An 8,395-nucleotide genomic window follows, 5' to 3' on the forward strand; every position below is an offset into this window, starting at 1 on the left:
AAACCCAGAACATTGAGCTGTTCTCCTCTGGACCTGGTGTATTCTGACATTCCGTGACGTTCCGATTCTCAAACAAATGCATCTGGATAGAGACCCGTTTGAGATTGAGAAAAGATGATTTAGCAATGTGAGAATCACAAGGAAAATGCTGTTTTATTGTTGTTTAAATGGAAAGTCTCTCACGCCCTTAGCTGCCAATTTCCCACTCCAGACATTCCCATCTAATCCCATTATAAACTACAAAAAATGGCTAAAATTCTGATCAAACTTAAAAGCTTGCAGTTTAATTTTGGTAGAAGATATTGAAATAAGGTTTTCACATCTGAACAGAGGACAAATACGGCAACATTTTAAAAGTTTAATGACATCTCTACGGGGAACCATGGCGAGGCATGGTGGACTTGTTTGGGGATGCATTTTTTCTTTTTTTTTTTCAATCAGCTCTCTTCCATTTGCATGGGTAAAAAGTTGCTGTTGCCATGGTAACCAGCCATAGTAACCGATACCATGACATCATCAGTCCTGGCTGAGAATGTACATGGCTTTCATCTTTAAACTTTGAAGCCAGTGGGGAAGGCCTTATCAATGAACTGTTTTCTCATTCCTGACGTGGAATCGAACAGTTCAGACACGCAAGAGATTCTCAGTTCTACAGAGCGAAAGAGCGGCTTGAGGAATTCATTGAATTTATTCATTCGTTCAAACACTGACAGTGAGGCAGAGATGACGCAACAGCAGAGAGACATGGCCAAAGAAGCAGCCTATTGGAAGAAGAAATTTGAAGACGTGAACGAGGAGCTGGAGGACGAAATCAGGGCCAAGACAAAAGTCCAGGAACGGCTCAAACAGGCAGAGCAGGCCCTGACGGCTAATGGGGCCGAATGGATGGACGACAGGAAGAACGTGTGTGCAGGCATTCAGGGTCTTCTGAGGAATATTGAAAGACTGGATAAGATCGTGTCCGCGGTTGGCAAAGTGAACCCAAAGATCAGAAAGGCAGAGGCAAAGAGGAAAAAAGCAGAGGAGAGGATTGGAAAAGAAAAGAAGAAAGGTACAACAGAAGAGAAGAAATGTGAACAGGCAGAGAACTACCTGGCCCTCTGTACCACAACAGTGGCCAGCGTTGAAATGAAAGTGGAAAGCCTCGTACGTGCCCTGGAGGAGTCCCCCGGTAAAGATCGGAAAAAGGATAATCAGGAGACTTACAGAGTCACAGCCGACGCGACAGATACGGAGCCTATGAAAAGCCGCATCAAAACTTTGGAAGATGAACAAGAAAAGTTGAACTCTCAGCTCAAGGAAAATGGCGTCAAACTGAAAGACCAGGAGCAGCAGATTCAAACCTTGGAAAACAATCTGAAGTCACAAACCAATGAAACGGAGAGGCTGAAAAGGAAGCTGCTGGAAGTCCAGAGGTGTGAGCCAGAGGAGAGCCAGGATGAGTTGGCCGACTGTGAGACGAACACTTCCTTCCTGGAAGAAGAGGTGTATCGTCTCAGAGTTGACTTAGAAATGGAAAAGACAGTGTCAGAAATTCTGACAGTGCAAGTTCAAGAAAGGATGGACGAGCTTACCGACATTAACAACCTGGAGAGTCTGAAGGCCACAAAGCTGCAGGAGGCAGAAGAAGAGATATCTGCCCTGCTGTCTGAGTACCAGGAGAGAGTCAACCAGCTCAGTTCAGAGGTCGTCACCCTGAAACAGGAAGCCTCCTCATCTCAGCAAGCCCTTGAAAATTCCATCAAGGAGCGGGAGGTGGAGAGAGAGCAGGTGGCCGCGGCAATGAGAGCTCAGGACGAGGAGAACCGGAACAGGTTCAGGCTCCTCACTGACAAGATCTCCACCCTGACTGAAAACAACGTTGACTCTGTGGCAAAGCTCGAAAGGTTGAGGACCGAAATGACCCAAAAGGAGGCCGAGTGGACAGAAACATGTCACGTCCTAGAAAGAGTGCTCTGGGATGAGGCTCTGGCCAAAGAGGAACTGCTGAAACAGTACAGAATGTTAGAAGAGGGCTTCTTCACTGAGGAGGAGAAATGGATGGAGATGAGCAAAGATGAACAAGAAAAGTTGAACTCTCGGCTCAAGGAAAACGGCGTCAAACTGAAAGACCAGGAGCAGCAGATTCAAACCTTGGAAAAAAATCTGAAGTCACAAACCGATGAAACGGAGAGGCTGCAGAGGAAGCTGCTGGAAGTCCAGAGGTGTGAGCCAGAGGAGAGCCAGGATGAGTTGGCCGACTGTGAGACGAACACTTCCTTCCTGGAAGAAGAGGTGTATCGTCTCAGAGTTGACTTAGAAATGGAAAAGACAGTGTCAGAAATTCTGACAGTGAAAGCTCAAGAAAGGATGGACGAGCTTACAGACATTATTAACAACCTGGAGAGTCTGAAGGTCTCGAAGCTGCAGGAGGCAGAAGAAGAGATATCTGCCCTGCTGTCTGAGTACCAGGAGAGAGTCAACCAGCTCAGTTCAGAGGTCGTCACCCTGAAACAGGAAGCCTCCTCATCTCAGCAAGCCCTTGAAAATTCCATCAAGGAGCGGGAGGTGGAGAGAGAGCAGGCGGCCGCGGCAATGAGAGGTCAGGACGAGGAGAACCGGAACAGGTTCAGGCTCCTCACTGACAAGATCTCCACCCTGACTGAAAACAACGTTGACTCTGTGGCAAAGCTCGAAAGGTTGAGGACCGAAATGACCCAAAAGGAGGCCGAGTGGACAGAAAGATGTCACGTCCTAGAAAGAGTGCTCTGGGATGAGACTCTGGCCAAAGAGGAAATGCTGAAACGGTGCAGAAAGGTAGAAGAGGGCTTCTTCACTGAGGAGGAGAAATGGATGGAGATGAGCAAAGATGAACAAGAAAAGTTGAACTCTCGGCTCAAGGAAAACGGGGTCAAACTGAAAGACCAGGAGCAGCAGATTCAAACCTTGGAAAAAAATCTGAAGTCACAAACCGATGAAACGGAGAGGCTGCAGAGGAAGCTGCTGGAAGTCCAGAGGTGTGAGCCAGAGGAGAGCCAGGATGAGTTGGCCGACTGTGAGACGAACACTTCCTTCCTGGAAGAAGAGGTGTATCGTCTCAGAGTTGACTTAGAAATGGAAAAGACAGTGTCAGAAATTCTGACAGTGAAAGCTCAAGAAAGGATGGACGAGCTTACAGACATTATTAACAACCTGGAGAGTCTGAAGGTCTCGAAGCTGCAGGAGGCAGAAGAAGAGATATCTGCCCTGCTGTCTGAGTACCAGGAGAGAGTCAACCAGCTCAGTTCAGAGGTCGTCACCCTGAAACAGGAAGCCTCCTCATCTCAGCAAGCCCTTGAAAATTCCATCAAGGAGCGGGAGGTGGAGAGAGAGCAGGCGGCCGCGGCAATGAGAGGTCAGGACGAGGAGAACCGGAACAGGTTCAGGCTCCTCACTGACAAGATCTCCACCCTGACTGAAAACAACGTTGACTCTGTGGCAAAGCTCGAAAGGTTGAGGACCGAAATGACCCAAAAGGAGGCCGAGTGGACAGAAAGATGTCACGTCCTAGAAAGAGTGCTCTGGGATGAGACTCTGGCCAAAGAGGAAATGCTGAAACGTTGCAGAAAGGTAGAAGAGGGCTTCTTCACTCAGGAGGAGAAATGGATGGAGGCGTTAAACAACAGCACTGTAGAAATCCAGCATTTTCTCCAGAGGATCAGTGAACTGGACCGGCTGGCCTCCATGACGGACAGACAGAAGGCCAACATGAAAAAAGCGGAGAAAAAAGCCAGAAAAGAGGCGGCCAAAAAAGAGGAGGAAGACAGGAAGAAGAGGAGTGAGGAGGAATCTAGGAAGAGGAAGAGAATACAACATAAAACCTGAAGCCACTGTGGCAGGGCGGACAGACAGCTCCACTGGGGGAATTTAAAACCAAGAAATAGTTAAAGGAGCTCCACATGCTGCCGTTCAAAAAATGAAGGTGGTCACAGAAACAGGGGGTAAGAAACACAAGAAAGAGTAAGATGCACAATTGCCCCCCTGCCCCCCTTTGAAAAAAAGAAAGAAGGTAACGGGGGGTAATAAACAGGGGGTAAGAAACCAGAGGGAGAAGGCCAGACACAGGGGTTTCAAGAACTTTAGAATGAAAACTGACAAATAAATCGCAAGAGGAGGCCTTCAGTGCACACACTACGGGAGAGAGGGAAAAAAAGTAAACTTGAGCTTAATAAAATGAAAGATAAAACTAAAAAAATCCCGAAGGAAGTTTTACTTTGTGCCTGCCAGCTGTTGCTGACAGGAATCTGTGTGTGTGTGTGTATGTGCGTGTCCGTGTGTGTGTGAGATCAGCCATCACAGAGAGTCAGAGTCAGGGAGTCAGAGTTTGGGGATCTGGACCACCGTCTGGTGATCTGGACTGCCATCAGGGAACTGGACTGCCGATCCCCGTCAGTCCCGAAGCTGCTCGGCCTGGTGGAACCACAGCAGTTCGCGTTTCTCCACGAAGGTCCAGATCCGCTCCTGTCTGTCCCTCAAGCCTCATATTGTCCACACTGACCTGTCTGGGGTGGAGCCTGTCTTCCACTGGTGCAGGGCAGACAGACACCCCCCTCACCCAGCTGGGATGGGCTCTATGACTCTGAACAGGATGTGAAACAAAGTGAAGGAATTAAAAATGAATTTGCTGATTGGTGCATTTAATAATTTTAGAAGAAACAATTTATGAGCATTACTCCACAAAATGATTTGACGGTGAAATTAAATTCTGAGTTATTATTAATTACATATATTATATATTGAAACAACAAGGGATTACAAGTTAAATCAACTCAACTTAATAACCGATGTTAAGACAACTAGAGCATTGCATTAAAATCAGCTTGATGAACTTAATTTCCTGAGTTGAAACAAAGATGTTCTTCAGGTTGAGTTAACTTGCATTTTCAAGACAGCAGGGGAACTTTCATTTCCAAGTTGAATCAGCTTGAAATGTCTCAGGCCCGTCCATGCTTCACATGTACGCGTTTCCGCGTCCGCTTTGGAAGGTCCGCGCACCACCGATGCGGACGCGCTTTCTCCCATGCTACATTTTGAGCTCAGCTGTGCGCGTCTCATGCAGGCGCGGTGATCCACGCAGCCTCGAGAAGCTTTTCCGGCACTACAGACTGTCTATCTGCTCCTTTATTACGGATTATTTAGAGAAAATTAAGCACATACATTGTCAGTACATTATCTTTAAGTATTAAAGTTTATTTAGCCTTTTTTTTCTGTTTCTGAATCGCGGGGGCGGCGCCGGAGCGATTAGTTACTTTTTCACTTCTGTCTGCAGACCTCCTCCTCCCTCCAGACAGTCTCTCTCTCTTTCCACGAGGTTTTCACTCTTTCGGTGTCTTTAAGTGGAGCCATCAGGCTGTAGCTCCGTCTACTTTCACGTTTTGTTTGCTATGGCGCTCTGGCGCAGGCGCACACTTCCGCGACCTGCGCGCACTGCGCAACGCGGTCTCAATTTCTGGCTGCTGCGCGGACGTCCGCGGATCGGTCCGCGCGGACCCTAGCGGACAGGAATTCATGACGATTTTTACGTCACGCGGAACGCGCACCCACGCGGACATGTGAAGCATGGACGGGCCTATACCATATTGTTTTTCCCTTGTTCCAATCATTTTCAAGTGGGTCCACTGCCACAAGTTCTTGCAAGTCCTGTTGGTTAACAGGGCAGAAGAAACACAGAGTATCCACTGTATCACTGTCCTGTCATTTCTAGAAAGTTCAGTGTCAGGAGGTGTCTGGCTAGTGTGAAAAGCAGAGCTCGGGGTTCTGTTCCCTTCAGAGGAAATTGTATGATGGTTAAATGCAGCTTTGAACTCCTTTAATGTGCGAATTATCCTGAGGATGGGTGTGGGTCTGGAGATCCTCAGGACTGAAGCCACTTCAGTATATGTTACTCCCTGCATCAGTAAATCTTCAATGTCCTCTTTGGAGATGAAGGTATCATCACCCTGTAAAAAAAAAAAAAAAAAAAAAAAAAAAGATGTTAAGTGTAAAACAATTCACCCACAGCCATCCTGATTGGCACACAACCTATCAACCTATTCTCATTTCCAGTGTGTCCTACATCACGTTATTTGGCCACATATGACAGCTTTACTTACTGATCTCAATGACGTGGTGGTAGTGGCAAAGCTTGATACATGTGAGGGCCCTGCCAGAGGCATCTGTGGTGTGGAAACCTGAAACAAAGGGCCATATTTCAAATGTCACGTGAGTTGGAAGAGCCCCTGTTCCTAACACAAAGTAGGCAGACTGGGCCAAAGTAATTATCCAATTTCAAGTAGTTAATCACTTGCGAACCTATAAAACACTGTTTCAGTTGACATCTCTTTCTATACTCTGCTTCAAATCACTACAAGTAATAACTACACTAAATGACCACTTATCAATAAAAGAATCAACTCCAAGACAACTTGGAGAAGTGGATCATATGGAAATGAAGATTAGTCACTAAACGTTTTATTGTAAATATATACACATCATGTTAAGAGACATTTATATTATGGGTTCAGTCTCAAATAAAGGTGCTGTACAGGCTGTCAGATTTCTCTGAGTTCAGCACAGGTGACACTGTGGATCTCAACACATCAACATATTTGAGATTTTACCATATGTAGCTTAAGTCCTGGACCTGCAGCCACCTATGGAGGATATAGAATGTGAATTTTGTAAAGATCTTTACCAGGCAAACCTTTGCTTGCAATCAAGCTAAAGTCAGCTGCTTGGAGATTATTTTTTAACAGCAATGACAGCACAGCATGGTCACTGTTGCTACTGGTACCCGCTAAACGAGCGTCAACTTGATCCAGGCTGCGTGAGGTGGCTAACAGCTAAGCTAACAGCTGACGAGACGCTGGTAACTAAGCTATCAGCTTGCTGCCAGCACGCAGAGGTTTTCAAACGGGCAATTGAGGCAGTTTAGGAGGACCTGGATAGAAGTTAGTGGACGATGTTACTGCCTACGCGAAACAGGTGCCTCAGATTTTCAAAATCGTCTGGCGCCTCAGATGTCATTTGGCGAGCGGGCTGCCATGTTGCCAAACACTGCACTATTATGGCGAAACGGGGTTACGTTTATCATATATAGCAATAAAAAAATCTTTGCTGTGAATCACTTACCGTTTGTGGTTTAGAAGGAACCAGTGGAGCAACACTCGCAAGAGCAGCCCGTACGCCAGCCATAACCGCCCTCTCTTCGCCAGATAGGAGCTCGTCCGCCATGTTTCTGCCTCTTCCCCGCTGCTGCTGTGGGCGGGGCTTCGTGATCAGAGGCTCGTGCGAGAGGCGTGGAAGACCTGCCTACTTTGCATATTTTCTAAACATTTAGATTTAACATTTAGATTTAGATTTAGATTTAACATTTAGATGTAGCATTTAGATTTAGACTTAGATTTAACATTTAGATTTAGATTTAGCATTTAGATTTAACTTTTACATTTAGATTTAGATTTAACATTTAGATTTAGATTTAGCATTTATATTTAGATTTAACATTTAGATTTATATTTAGATGTAACATTTAGATTTAGATTTAGCATTTAGATTTAGATTTGACATTTAGATTTAACGTTTAGATTTAGATTTAGATTTAACATTTAGATTTAGATTTAACATTTAGATATAGATTTATTCTTTATTTTTACACAGTTTTAACAAATCTCTCTCAAATGAAAGAAAAATTAGCTAAATGTGAGAAAAGTGACCTAAATGTGAGAAAAGTGTCACCTATTACACAGTAAGTGAAATTTTACATTCGGCGCCCCATAAGGGAGGCGGGCGCTGCTCACCACACACACTTTGTACACGCTGGGCATGCAGCGCTTCAGGGTGGTCGCCACCAGCTCCAGGACCTCAGCCGGCGAGGCCGTGAACAGACCAATGTCGGGCAGGATGGAGTCCTCCAAGCGGCCATTGTCCGACGCGCCCCCCTCCCCCGCCTGGGAAACACGGAACGACGCCTTTGGTGTGACACCGCATCGTGTGTGCGTGTTTGTGTGCGTGTGATTCTCAAAAGGTGAAAAGCGGTGTCTGAGTAGACTTGGACTCTCCCCCTCTTCTCTGAGCCCTGAGGGGACTCAGAGGACAGTTCTGATGCCGGTCTCTTGGGTTGCTGGGCACTGGGGAGGGAGGCTTCATCACTGGGAAGTGAAACATGAAATGTCTGACACGTTGTTGCCTTCAAGAAGTTACACTGGAGGATTTCAGAGAATGTATAAAGTGAAGCTGTAAGAAGCGTGTGGCTAAGTTAGCTTCCGGTACTCACGGTTGGGTAAATTTCCGCTGCAAAGTTTGCATGGGAAACCTTTAGGAGTGGGTTGAATGTCGGTATCTGCAGACATGTTAGAAAGGAATCCAACTTTCACACAAACGGAGAAAAAAACAACAC

The sequence above is a fragment of the Salarias fasciatus genome, chromosome 11, assembly GCF_902148845.1.
Source record: "Salarias fasciatus chromosome 11, fSalaFa1.1, whole genome shotgun sequence".
Lineage (NCBI taxonomy): Eukaryota > Metazoa > Chordata > Actinopteri > Blenniiformes > Blenniidae > Salarias > Salarias fasciatus.